This window comes from Lampetra planeri, unplaced genomic scaffold (assembly GCF_965212315.1).
Source record: "Lampetra planeri unplaced genomic scaffold, kcLamPlan1.2.h2 scaffold_660, whole genome shotgun sequence".
NCBI classification, from domain to species: domain Eukaryota; kingdom Metazoa; phylum Chordata; class Hyperoartia; order Petromyzontiformes; family Petromyzontidae; genus Lampetra; species Lampetra planeri.
Window position 1 is genome coordinate 5,942 of NW_027615483.1, and position 14,709 is coordinate 20,650.

General features: G+C 56.2%; 1 protein-coding gene across 1 annotated transcript in view; it reads left to right on the top strand.

The window, feature by feature from the left end:
• Nucleotides 1-4,534: 4,534 nt before the first annotated feature.
• Nucleotides 4,535-14,709, top strand: part of LOC144741684 (volume-regulated anion channel subunit LRRC8A-like) — a 28,411-nt gene continuing 18,236 nt past the window's right edge. Inside the window, exon 1 of the mRNA XM_078624193.1 lies at nucleotides 4,535-6,788. The gene's annotated coding sequence lies outside the window, so the exon portion shown is untranslated. The remainder of the gene's footprint in view (nucleotides 6,789-14,709) is intronic.

Below are 14,709 nucleotides of genomic sequence, written 5' to 3' on the forward strand. Positions count from 1 at the left end.
ACTCGTTCACTCCACCGACTCGCTCACTCACCCACCCACTCACCCACCCACTCACCCACCCCACTCGCTCATCCACCCACTCACTCATCCACTCACTCACCCACCCCACTCACTCATTCACTCCACGCACTCGCACACTCACACACTCGCTCACTCACCCACCCGCTCACCCACCCGCTCACCCACCCCACTCAAACGCTTACTCACTCACCCACTCACCCACCCGACTCACTCATTCACTCCACCGACTCGCTCACTCACCCACCCACTCACCCACCCACTCACCCACCCCACTCGCTCATCCACCGACTCGCTCATCCACCCACTCACTCACCCACCCACCCACCCCACTCACTCATTCACTCCACCGACTCGCACACTCACCCACTCGCTCACTCACCCACCCACCCACTCACCCACTCACCCACCCTCTCACCGACTCACCCACTCGCTCACTCACCCACTCGCTCACTCACTCACGCACCCACTCACCCATCCCACTCACTCGTTCACTCACCCACCCACCCACCCACTCACCCACTCGCTCACCACCCACTCACCCACCACACTCACTCATTCACTCACCTACTCACACGCTCACACACTCGCTCACTCACCTACTCACCCACCCACCCACTCGCTCACCCACCCACTCACCCACCACACTCACTCATTCACTCACCTACTCACACGCTCACACATTCGCTCACTCACCTACTCACCCACCCACCCACTCGCTCACCCACCCACTCGCTCACTCACCCACTCACCCACCACACTCACTCATTTACTCACCTACTCGCTCACTCACTCACTCACTCACTCGCTCACCTACTCACCCACTCGCTCACCCACCCCACTCACACATTCACTCCACCGACTCTCACACTCACCTACTCACCCACCCACTCAGCCACCCACTCACCCACCCCACTCAGTCGTTCACTCACCCACTCACTCGCCCACCCACTCGCCCAGCCACTCGCCCACCCGCCCACTCGCCCACTCGCCCACCCGCTCACCCACCCACTCACCCACTCACTCACTCATTCACTCCACCCACTCGCTCACCCCACCCACTCACCCACCCACTCGCCCACTCACTCGCCCACTCGCCCACCCGCCCACCCGCCCACGCGCTCACCCACCACACTCAATCACCCACTCACCCACTCGCTCACCCACCCACTCACCCACCCCACTCACTCATTCACTCCACCGACTCTCACACTCACCTACTCACCCACCCACCCACTCAGCCACCCACTCACCCACTCACTCACCCACTCACCCACCCACTCACCCACCCCACTCACTCATTCACTCCACCCACTCGCTCACCCACCCACCCACTCACCCACCCACTCACCCACCCACTCGCTCACCCACCCACTCGCTCACCCACCACACTCAATCACCCACTCGCTCACCCACCCACTCACCCACCCCACTCACTCATTCACTCCACCGACTCTCACACTCACCTACTCACCCACCCACCCACTCAGCCACCCACTCACCCACTCACTCACCCACTCACTCACCCACTCACCCACCCCCACTCACTCATTCACTCCACCGACTCTCACGCTCACCTACTCACCCACTAGCTCACTCACCCACCCACTTACCTACTCGCTCACCCACCCACTCACCCACTCACTCACTCACTCATTCACTCCACCCACTCTCTCACCCCACCCACTCACCCCACCCACTCACGCACCCACTCGCCCACCCACTCGCCCACCCGCCCACTCACCCACCCGCTCACCCACCCACCCACTCGCCCACCCACTCGCCCACTCACTCGCCCACCCGCCCACCCGCCCACTCGCCCACCCGCCCACCCGCTCACCCACCCACTCGCCCACCCGCCCGCCCACTCGCCCACTCACTCGCCCACCCACTCGCCCACTCACTCGCCCACCCACTCGCCCACCCACTCGCCCACCCACTCGCCCACCCGCCCACTCGCCCACTCGCCCACCCGCTCACCCACCCACCCACTCGCCCACCCACTCGCCCACTCACTCGTCCACCCGCCCACCCGCCCACTCGCCCACCCGCCCACCCGCTCACCCACCCACTCGCCCACCCGCCCACTCACTCGCCCACCCACTCGCCCACCCACTCGCCCACTCACTCGCCCACCCGCCCACCCGCCCACTCGCCCACCCGCCCACCCGCTCACCCGCCCACTCGCCCACCCGCCCACCCACTCGCCCACTCACTCGCCCACCCACTCGCCCACTCACTCGCCCACCCACTCGCCCAGCCACTCGCCCACCCACTCGCCCACCCGCCCACTCGCCCACTCGCCCACCCGCTCACCCACCCACCCGCTCACCCACCCACTCACCCACTCACTCACTCATTCACTCCACCCACTCGCTCACCCCACCCACTCACCCACCCACTCGCCCACTCACTCGCCCACTCGCCCACCCGCCCACCCGCTCACCCACCCACTCGCCCACCCGCCCACCCACTCGCCCACTCACTCGCCCACCCACTCGCCCACTCACTCGCCCACCCACTCGCCCAGCCACTCGCCCACCCGCCCACTCGCCCACTCGCCCACCCGCTCACCCACCCACTCACCCACTCACTCACTCATTCACTCCACCCACTCGCTCACCCCACCCACTCACCCACCCACTCGCCCACTCACTCGCCCACTCGCCCACCCGCCCACCCGCCCACCCGCTCACCCACCCACTCGCCCACCCGCCCACCCACTCGCCCACTCACTCGCCCACCCACTCGCCCACTCACTCGCCCACCCACTCGCCCAGCCACTCGCCCACCCGCCCACTCGCCCACTCGCCCACCCGCTCACCCATCCACTCACCCACTCACTCACTCATTCACTCCACCCACTCGCTCACCCCACCCACTCACCCACCCACTCGCCCACTCACTCGCCCACTCGCCCACCCGCTCACCCACCCACTCGCCCACCCGCCCACCCACTCGCCCACTCACTCGCCCACCCGCCCACCCGCTCACCCACCCACTCGCCCACCCGCCCACCCACTCGCCCACCCGCCCACCCACTCGCCCACCCACTCGCCCACCCGCCCACTCGCCCACCCGCCCACCCACTCGCCCACCCGCCCACCCACTCGCCCACTCACTCGCCCACCCACTCGCCCACTCACTCGCCCACCCACTCGCCCACTCACTCGCCCACCCGCCCACCCGCTCACCCGCCCACTCGCCCACCCGCCCACCCACTCGCCCACCCGCCCACCCACTCGCCCACTCACTCGCCCACCCACTCGCCCTCCCACTCGCCCACCCGCCCACTCGCCCACCCGCCCACCCACTCGCCCACCCGCCCACCCACTCGCCCACCCGCCCACCCACTCGCCCACTCACTCGCCCACCCACTCGCCCACCCGCCCACCCACTCGCCCACCCGCCCACCCACTCACTCGCCCACCCGCCCACCCGCTCACCCACCCACTCGCCCACCCGCCCACCCACTCGCCCACCCGCCCACCCACTCGCCCACTCACTCGCCCACCCACTCGCCCACCCACTCGCCCACCCGCCCACCCACTCGCCCACTCACTCGCCCACCCACTCGCCCACTCACTCGCCCACCCACTCGCCCACTCACTCGCCCACCCGCCCACCCGCTCACCCACCCACTCGCCCACCCGCCCACCCACTCGCCCACCCGCCCACCCACTCGCCCACTCGCCCACCCACTCGCCCACCCACTCGCCCACCCGCCCACCCACTCGCCCACCCGCCCACCCACTCGCCCACCCGCCCACCCGCCCACTCACTCGCCCACCCACTCGCCCACTCACTCGCCCACCCACTCGCCCACCCACTCGCCCACCCGCCCACCCACTCGCCCACCCGCCCGCCCACTCGCCCACCCGCCCACCCGCCCACTCACTCGCCCACCCACTCGCCCACCCACTCGCCCACTCACTCGCCCACCCACTCGCCCACTCACTCGCCCACTCGCCCACCCGCCCACCCACTCGCCCACCCGCCCACCCACTCGCCCACCCGCCCACCCACTCGCCCACCCGCCCACCCGCCCACTCACTCGCCCACCCACTCGCCCACTCACTCGCCCACCCACTCGCCCACCCGCCCACCCACTCGCCCACCCGCCCACCCACTCGCCCACCCGCCCACCCGCCCACTCACTCGCCCACCCACTCGCCCACCCACTCGCCCACTCACTCGCCCACCCACTCGCCCACCCGCCCACCCACTCGCCCACCCGCCCACCCACTCGCCCACCCGCCCACCCGCCCACTCACTCGCCCACCCACTCGCCCACCCACTCGCCCACCCACTCGCCCACTCACTCGCCCACCCACTCGCCCACTCACTCGCCCACCCACTCGCCCACCCGCCCACCCACTCGCCCACCCGCCCACCCGCCCACTCACTCGCCCACCCACTCGCCCACCCACTCGCCCACCCACTCGCCCACTCACTCGCCCACCCACTCGCTCTGACGTTGACAGAGACGACGGCGCCCTCTGGTGATGAATTTGAGTAACAGCGCGTCACCGAGTCGCCATCGTGCATCGATCACGAGAGGCGCGTCTCAGGCGGCCCCTACGGCACTCGTACAGCAGGGATCGATACAGCTGCGTGGGGCTCGCCTCGGGGAGTGACTGAGCGAGTGACTGACTGAGTGACTGAGCGAGTGACTGAGTGACTGAGCGAGTGACTGAGTGAGTGACTGGGTGAGCGGCGCGTCTCAGGCGGCCCCTACGGCACTCGTACAGCAGGGGTCCATGCAGCTGCGTGGGGCTCGCCTCGGGGAGTGACTGAGCGAGTGACTGACTGAGTGTCTGAGCGAGTGACTGAGTGACTGAGCGAGTGACTGACTGAGTGAGTGAGTGACTGGGTGAGCGGCCCGTCTCAGGCGGCCCCTAGGGCACTCGTACAGCAGGGATCGATACAGCTGCGTGGGGCTCGCCTCGGGGAGTGACTGAGCGAGTGACTGACTGAGTGACTGAGCGAGTGACTGAGTGAGTGAGAGAGTGACTGACTGAGTGAGTGAGTGACTGAGTGACTGAGTGAGCGAGCGAGCGAGCGAGTGAGCGAGCGACTGACTGAGTGAGCGAGCGAGTGACTGAGTAAGCGAGTGACTGACTAAGCGAGTGACTGAGTGACTGACTGAGTGAGTGAGCGAGTGACTGAGTGAGTGAGCGAGTGACTGCGTGACTGACTGAGTGACTGAGTGAGTGAGTGACTGACTGAGTGACTGACTGAGTGACTGACTGAGTGACTGAGTGACTGAGTGAGTGAGCGAGTGACTGACTGAGTGACTGAGTGAGTGACTGAGTGAGTGAGCGAGTGACTGAGTGAGCGAGTGACTGAGTGAGCGAGCGACTGAGTGAGCGAGCGAGCGAGTGACTGAGTGAGCGAGCGAGTGACTGAGTAAGCGAGTGACTGAGTGACTGACTAAGCGAGTGACTGAGTGACTGACTGAGTGAGTGAGCGAGTGACTGAGTGAGTAAGCGAGTGAGTGAGTGACTGAGTGACTGACTGACTGACTGAGTGACTGAGTGAGTGACTGAGTGAGTGAGTGACTGAGCGAGCGAGCGACTGAGCGAGCGAGCGAGTAAGCGAGTGAGCGAACGACTGAGCGAGTGACTGACTGAGTGAGTGAGTGACTGACTGAGCGAGTGAGTGACTGACTGAGTGAGTGAGTGACTGACTGAATGAGTGAGCGAGTGACTGACTGACTGAGTGAGTGAGCGAGTGACTGAGTGACTGACTGAGTGACTGAAAGAGCGAGTGAGTGACTGAGTGAGCGAGCGAGTGACTGAGTGAGCGAGCGAATGACTGACTGAGTGACTGACTAAGCGAGTGACTGACTAAGCGAGTGACTGAGTGAGTGAGTGACTGAGCGAGCGAGTGACTGAGCGAGCGAGTGACTGAGTGACTGACTAAGCGAGTGACTGAGTAAGTGACTGAGTGAGTGAGCGAGTGACTGAGTGAGTGACTGAGTGACTGACTAAGCGAGTGACTGAGCGAGTGACTGAGCGAGCGACTGACTAAGCGAGTGACTGAGTGACTGAGTGAGCGAGTGAGCGAGCGAGTGACTGAGTGAGTGACTGAGTGACTGACTAAGCGAGTGACTGAGCGAGTGACTGACTGAGTGACTGAGCGAGTGACTGAGTGACTGAGCGAGCGACTGACTAAGCGAGTAACTGAGTGACTGACTAAGCGAGTGACTGAGTGAGTGACTGACTGAGTGAGTGAGTGTCTGGGTGAGTGAGCGAGTGACTGAACGAGTGACTGAGTGAGTCGGTATCTGGGTCACCAATCGATTATTTTATCGATTTTAGATTTGGGGATTTGTTTTTTTCTTTGGCAAGCACGAAACAGCGCCTCACCGTGTCAACTAACTACGATAAATCAAGTTTGTACGATTTATTTGAAAATATTTCTTTTTTGTAAATAAAATATTTATTTGTGTTTTTTACCTCAATTAACGACATTTAAAGTTACATAAGTCGGCCACGTTACATGGAACGCTCCGTGTTTGCCTCAGCCGGTGGTGACGTTTAGCCCTTTTGGCCAAGACGATGACGATTATTATACGTTAATACGTTTACTAAAGGGGTTAGGGGAGGGATACCTTTCTTTGTTTATTTTAGTCGGCGGCTAAACAAAATAAAAAAAATAAAAAACATTTGTTTTGCCGGTGCGGCCCTGCTCGCCTAGCGCTCCGTGCGGGAAGCCTGCGCTAGGCCGCCGGCCAGGTCGAGGAGGAGGAGGCCCTCGACTCTACGGTCGGTTGTGTTCGTTCTTTAACAAATGTTCTTGGTTTTTTTTAATTTGTTTAATTTAGCGTTGCTATTTGTTGCTGCTGCTGTTGCTGCTGTGGCTTAAATGTGTCCGGAATTGTTTGGAGCGGTCTTTGTTGTGCTGTTTCGTAGTTCGTAAACACCGTACGAAAGTCCATTGTTCAGTCATCCGTTACAGTATTTGTAACAGTGTGTGAGTCTATGGGTCTCTGTGTGAGTCTATGGGTCTCTGTGTGAGTCTATGGGTCTCTGTGTGAGTCTATGGGTCTCTGTGTGAGTCTATGGGTCTCTGTATGAGTCTATGGGTCTCTGTGTGAGTCTATGGGTCTCTGTGTGAGTCTACGGGTCTCTGTGTGAGCCTACGGGTCTATGTGTGAGTCTCTGGGTCTCTGTGTGAGTCTATGGGTCTCTATGTGAGTCTATGGGTCTCTGTGTGAGTCTATGGGTCTCTGTGTGAGTCTATGGGTCTCTGTGTGAGTCTATGGGTCTCTGTGTGAGTCTACGGGTCTCTGTGTGAGCCTACGGGTCTCTGTGTGAGTCTACGGGTCTCTGTGTGAGCCTACGGGTCTATGTGTGAGTCTCTGGGTCTCTGTGTGAGTCTATGGGTCTCTATGTGAGTCTATGGGTCTCTGTGTGAGTCTATGGGTCTCTGTGTGAGTCTATGAGTCTCTGTGTGAGTCTGTGGGTCTCTGTGTGAGTCTGTGGGTCTCTGTGTGAGTCTGTGGGTCTCTGTGTGAGTCTGTGGGTCTCTGTGTGAGTCTGTGGGTCTCTGTGTGAGTCTGTGGGTCTCTGTGTGAGTCTGTGGGTCTCTGTGTGAGTCTGTGGGTCTCTGTGTGAGTCTACGGGTCTCTGTGTGAGCCTACGGGTCTATGTGTGAGTCTCTGGGTCTCTGTGTGAGTCTCTGGGTCTCTGTGTGAGTCTATGGGTCTCTGTGTGAGTCTATGGGTCTCTGTGTGAGTCTGTGGGTCTCTGTGTGAGTCTGTGGGTCTCTGTGTGAGTCTGTGGGTCTCTGTGTGAGTCTGTGGGTCTCTGTGTGAGTCTGTGGGTCTCTGTGTGAGTCTGTGGGTCTCTGTGTGAGTCTGTGGGTCTCTGTGTGAGTCTGTGGGTCTCTGTGTGAGTCTGTGGGTCTCTGTGTGAGTCTGTGGGTCTCTGTGTGAGTCTGTGGGTCTCTGTGTGAGTCTGTGGGTCTCTGTGTGAGTCTGTGGGTCTCTGTGTGAGTCTGTGGGTCTCTGTGTGAGTCTGTGGGTCTCTGTGTGAGTCTGTGGGTCTCTGTGTGAGTCTGTGGGTCTCTGTGAGTCTGTGGGTCTCTGTGTGAGTCTGTGGGTCTCTGTGTGAGTCTGTGGGTCTCTGTGTGAGTCTGTACGTCTCTGTGTGAGTCTGTGGGTCTCTGTGTGAGTCTGTGGGTCTCTGTGTGAGTCTGTGGGTCTCTGTGTGAGTCTGTGGGTCTCTGTGTGAGTCTGTGGGTCTCTGTGTGAGTCTGTGGGTCTCTGTGTGAGTCTGTGGGTCTCTGTGTGAGTCTGTGGGTCTCTGTGTGAGTCTGTGGGTCTCTGTGTGAGTCTGTGGGTCTCTGTGTGAGTCTGTGGGTCTCTGTGTGAGTCTGTGGGTCTCTGTGTGAGTATGTGGGTCTCTGTGTGAGTCTGTGGGTCTCTGTGTGAGTCTGTGGGTCTCTGTGTGAGTCTGTGGGTCTCTGTGTGAGTCTGTGGGTCTCTGTGTGAGTCTGCGGGTCTCTGTGTGAGTCTACGGGTCTCTGTGTGAGTCTACGGGTCTCTGTGTGAGTCTACGGGTCTCTGTGTGAGTCTACGGGTCTCTGTGTGAGCCTACGGGTCTATGTGTGAGTCTCTGGGTCTCTGTGTGAGTCTATGGGTCTCTGTGTGAGTCTATGAGTCTCTGTGTGAGTCTATGGGTCTCTGTGTGAGTCTATGGGTCTCTGTGTGAGTCTATGGGTCTCTGTGTGAGTCTATGGGTCTCTGTGTGAGTCTATGGGTCTCTGTGTGAGTCTGGGTCTCTGTGTGAGTCTATGGGTCTCTCTGTGAGTCTATGGGTCTCTGTGTGAGTCTATGGGTCTCTGTGTGAGTGTATGGGTCTCTGTGTGAGTCTATGGGTCTCTGTGTGAGTCTATGGATCTCTGTGTGAGTCTATGGGTCTCTGTGTGAGTCTATGGGTCTCTGTGTGTGTCTATGGGTCTCTGTGTGAGTCTATGAGTCTCTGTGTGAGTCTATTAGTCTCTGTGTGAGTCTATGGGTCTCTGTGTGAGTCTATGGGTCTCTGTGTGAGTCTATGGGTCTCTGTGTGAGTCTATGGGTCTCTGTGTGGTGAGTCTATGAGTCTCTGTGTGAGTCTATGGGTCTCTGTGTGAGTCTACGGGTCTCTGTGTGTCTATGGGTCTCTGTGTGGTGAGTCTATGGGTCTCTGTGTGAGTCTATGTGTCTCTGTGTGAGTCTATGGGTCTCTGTGTGAGTCTATGGGTCTCTGTGTGAGTCTATAGGTCTCTGTGTGAGTCTATGGGTCTCTGTGTGAGTCTATGGGTCTCTGTGTGAGTCTATAGGTCTCTGTGTGAGTCTATGGGTCTCTGTGTGAGTTTATGGGTCTGTGTGAGTCTATGGGTCTTTATGTGAGTCTGAGTCTCTGTGTGAGTCTATGGGTCTCTGTGTGAGTCTATGGGTCTCTGTGTGAGTCTATGGGTCTCTGTGTGAGTCTATGGGTCTCTGCGTGAGTCTATGGGTTTCTGTGTGAGTCTATGGGTCTCTGTGTGATGAGTCTATGGGTCTCTGTGTGAGTCTATGGGTCTCTGTGTGGTGAGTCTATGGGTCTCTGTGTGGTGAGTCTGTGGGTTTCTGTGTGGTCAGTCTATGGGTCTCTGTGTGATGAGTCTATGGGTCTCTGTGTGAGTCTATGGGTCTCTGTGTGGTGAGTCTATGGGTCTCTGTGTGGTGAGTCTACGGGTCTCTGTGTGAGTCTATAGGTCTCTACGTGGTGAGTCTGTGGGTCTCTGTGTGTGAGTCTATGGGTCTCTATGTGAGTCTATGGGTCTCTATGTGAGTCTATGGGTCTCTATGTGAGTCTATGGGTCTCTGTGTGGTGAGTCTGTGGGTCTCTGTGTGATCTCCCCCTGTTCTACAGAGTGAGTGAGTGGAGTTTGTGTGATCTCCCCCTGTTCTATAGAGTGAGTGAGTGGAGTTTGTGTGATCTCCCCCTGTTCTACAGAGTGAGTGAGTGGAGTTTGTGTGATCTCCCCCTGTTCTACAGAGTGAGTGAGTGGAGTTTGTGTGATCTCCCCCTGTTCTACAGAGTGAATGGAGTTTGTATGATCTCCCCCTGTTCTACAGAGTGAGTGAGTGGAGTTTGTGTGATCTCCCCCTGTTCTACAGAGTGAGTGATTGGAGTTTGTGTGATCTCCCCCTGTTCTATAGAGTGAGTGAGTGGAGTTTGTATGACCTCCCCCTGTTCTACAGAGTGAGTGAATGGAGTTTGTATGATCTCCCCCTGTTCTACAGAGTGAGTGAGTGGAGTTTGTATGATCTCCCCCTGTTCTACAGAGTGAGTGAGTGGAGTTTGTGTGATCTCCCCCTGTTCTATAGAGTGAGTGAGTGGAGTTTGTGTGATCTCCCCCTGTTCTACAGAGTGAGTGAGTGGAGTTTGTGTGATCTCCCCCTGTTCTATAGAGTGAGTGAGTGGAGTTTGTGTGATCTCCCCCTGTTCTACAAAGTGAGTGAGTGGAGTTTGTGTGATCTCCCCCTGTTCTACAGAGTGAGTGAGTGGAGTTTGTGTGATCTCCCCCTGTTCTACAGAGTGAATGGAGTTTGTATGATCTCCCCCTGTTCTACAGAGTGAGTGAGTGGAGTTTGTGTGATCTCCCCCTGTTCTACAGAGTGAGTGATTGGAGTTTGTGTGATCTCCCCCTGTTCTATAGAGTGAGTGAGTGGAGTTTGTATGACCTCCCCCTGTTCTACAGAGTGAGTGAATGGAGTTTGTATGATCTCCCCCTGTTCTACAGAGTGAGTGAGTGGAGTTTGTATGATCTCCCCCTGTTCTACAGAGTGAGTGAGTGGAGTTTGTGTGATCTCCCCCTGTTCTATAGAGTGAGTGAGTGGAGTTTGTGTGATCTCCCCCTGTCCTACAGAGTGAGTGAGTGGAGTTTGTTTGACCTCCCCCTGTTCTACAGAGTGAGTGAGTGGAGTTTGTATGATCTCCCCCTGTTCTACAGACTGAGTGAGTGGAGTTTGTATGATCTCCCCCTGTTCTACAGAGTGAGTGAGTGGAGTTTGTATGATCTCCCCCTGTCCTACAGAGTGAGTGAGTGGAGTTTGTGTGATCTCCCCCTGTTCTACAGCGTGAGTGAGTGGAGTTTGTGTGATCTCCCCCTGTCCTACAGAGTGAGTGAGTGGAGTTTGTGTGATCTCCCCCTGTTCTACAGCGTGAGTGAGTGGAGTTTGTGTGATCTCCCCCTGTTCTACAGAGTGAGTGAGTGGAGTTTGCGTGATCTCCCCCTGTCCTACAGAGTGAGTGAGTGGAGTTTGTGTGATCTCCCCCTGTTTTACAGAGTGAGTGAGTGGAGATGATTGGCTGATGCACCACCTGTGCCCCCTACTGTGCCAACTTGCTGTGCTTTAGCCACCTGGCTCTCCGCTCGTTGTTGTGAGCGTCGCTCCTCCGCCCTCCGTTGTTGGAGGGCGACTGCCTCCATCTGCCTAGTAGCGTCCTTCACGAGCCTCCTCCACTGAGGCCGATCTTGACACCGCTGGTACCAGTCATCGGCAAGTCCACTCAGCTCCACGTCCTCCTGTACCACATCACTCCATCTCTTCTCTAGCCCGTGCCGCGCCCGTTTAGCCCCCTCGATCCAGCCGAACAAACGCCGTTTAGGCATGCGGTGGCTGGGCATGCGGGCTACATGACCCAGCCAACGCAGCCTTGCCTGCCAAAGGAGCTTAATGATGGGAATGTGTCCAGATCTTTCAAGGATTTGTGAGCTCCTCACACAATCCAGCCTGCAGGTTAAACCCAGGATGGATCGTAGCCAGGCCATCCTAAATGTGAAAAGATGCCCCATTAGGGGGGGTCCACGTTTCACAAGCATAGGGAAGGGAGGGCATGACCGTGGCCGAGAAGACCCAAAGCTTTGTGTGAAGCGACAGACCAGGTAGCTTCTACACAGCGTTACGCAGCCGATGAAAGGATATTGCCGCTCGACTGATTCGGAGTGAGACTGTTGTTGTCAAACCGGAGCCGGTCATGAGCACAGTGCCCAGGTATGGGAAACTTTCCACTCTCTCCACTACTGCCCCATCACCATTTGGGAGTTGTGGGGGTGGAGTGTCCGATGGCACAAAATACCCAGGCAGGTGCTTAGTTTTGGTGGGGCTGATGGTAAGGCCCCACCTCTTGGTGGCACGCTCCAGTCTCAGCAGCAGCGTCTCGAACTACTCCTCTGAGTGAGCAGCAATTACCAGATCATCGGCATACGTAACGTGGTTGACCAATAGGGAGCCATCCCTTGACTGCACCCGGGCATCGATCAGCCTCCCATTAAATCTGTACCAAATGGAATTCTCCCGGTACAGCTATTGAAGGCTTCATGAACTACGTGGTCGAAATAGATGTTAAATAATGTGGGAGCCAGAGGACATCCATGTCGCACCACAAGGTGTGCAGGGAATGGCTCCGACTCCCGGCTACGTAGTTTTACCCGGGCCCGCTCACCATCATGAAGGTCCTTAATGATCGTGAGCAGAGGGTCAGGCACTCCGAAAGCACGAAGAACAACCCAGAGCCCAGGCCTACTGATGGTATCATAGGCCTTGACCAGGTCAAAAAAGCAGAGATGTAGGTCTTGTTGGAATTCCCTACACTTCTGCTGTAGCAGACGGACAGAAAATATGGCATCTGTGCAGGACCGCCCTTTCCTGAAACCGCATTGGGGCTCCGCAAGCCTCTCCTCAGCGTGCCTAGCAAGGCGATGTTGACTAATCCTTGCCAGGACCTTTCTCGGCACACTGAGGAGTGAGATGCCCCTGTAGTTGTTACAGTCTGTGCGGTCCCCCTTCTTGAAGAGGGGGACCACCAGGGCATCCTTCCAATCCTGCGGAACCCGTCCAGTGGCCCAGACTGTTGTTATCATGTCATATAGGGCAGTCTGTGCACAAACGCCACCCTCCCTGAGCATTTCGCTTGGGAGATCATCTCTGCCCGGTGCCTTTCCTGGTCTCAGACTCCGGATCGCCTTCAGTACTTCCTCAACAGATGGCACCTCAGCCAGCCACTCACAGGGGGTGGTGACTTCTTCTGATGATCAATATTTGATGAGCTACACTACTTCATCAACACTCGTTCAATCCTCCTCCCTGTCTCTCGAGGACCTGTACACCTTTCGATTTAAAACTTTCGTGACTGCAGGGATTCATCTTCTTGGTTCTTTCGGTAAAGTCACGTAGAAGGGAAATAATAAAATAATAAAAATAATAAAATAATTCTCACGACGTTTCGGCCACAACGCAAGCAGCCGTCCTCAGGTGAAGAACAGGTCTGTCGGAAAGTCATTCAGACGCTGTCTTCCCGACAGACCTGGTCTTCACCTGAGGACGGCTGCTTGCGTTGTGGCCGAAACCGTCGTGAGAATTATTTTATTATGTTTGATTTTGATCACCTGAGGACGGCTGCTTGCGTTGTGGGCGAAACGTCGTGAGAATTGTATTTTATTATGTTTTATTTTCATCACCTGAGGACGGCTGCTTGCGTTGTGGCCGAAACGTCGTGAGAATTATTTTATTATGTTTGATTTTTATCACCTGAGGACGGCTGCTTGCGTTGTGGCCGAAACGTCGTGAGAATTATTTTATTATGTTTTATTTTTGTCACCTGAGGACGGCTGCTTGCGTTGTGGCCGAAACGTCGTGAGAATTATTTTATTATGTTTGATTTTTGTCACCTGAGGACGGCTGCTTGCGTTGTGGCCGAAACGTCGTGAGAATTATTTTATTATGTTTTATTTTTATCACCTGAGGACGGCTGCTTGCGTTGTGGCCGAAAACGTCGTGAGAATTATTTTATTATGTTTTATTTTTGTCACCTGAGGACGGCTGCTTCCGTTGTGGCCCGAAACGTCGTGAGAATTATTTTATCATGTTTGATTTTTATTATTTTATTACTTCCCTTCTACGTGACTTTACCGAAAGAACCGAGAAGACCTGTACACCTAGAGGACCCTGAGGCGAGCGAGGAAGATTGTAGCCGACTCCTCACCACACTGGACACTCCCTGTTCCAGCTAATCCCTTCCAGCAGAAGGCTGCAGGTCCATCAGGACCAAAACCTCACGCCACAAACACAGTTTCATTCCCATGCGCTGCTGGCCTCTTCAACAAAGCCAGGGGTTCAAACTGAATTTAACGCTGAAACCGACTTTAACACAATATCTGCACAATGGAAACCTGCCATAGTTTCACTGTGTTAGCCTGTTTGCATTTTGTTGTCATTTTATGTTGTGTATTATAGCTATTGTATGTTTTAGATTTCTATTATTGAATTTTTACATACTTTAGCTCCTCAGTATCATCTTCTTGGTTCTTTCGGTAAAGTCACGTAGAATGGAAATCATAAAATAATAAAAATGAAACATAATAATAAAATAAAATAATACAATATTTTAGTATAATATAATAAAAGTATTAGTTAAACTTGTACCTTTAGTATAGTTACACTTGTAAACCACTCATTTAAGATTTAAGATTTAAAGTAAATTCCTTGTCCGTGCGAACTTTCATGGCGAATAAAACCCTTATTCTTTGGTTCTTTCGGTAAAGTGACGTATAAAGATAAAATAATAAATTAAATAATATAGCATACGACGTTTCGATTGCAACACAAGCAATCATCATCATCAGGTATACATAAAATAGCAACAAAAATCT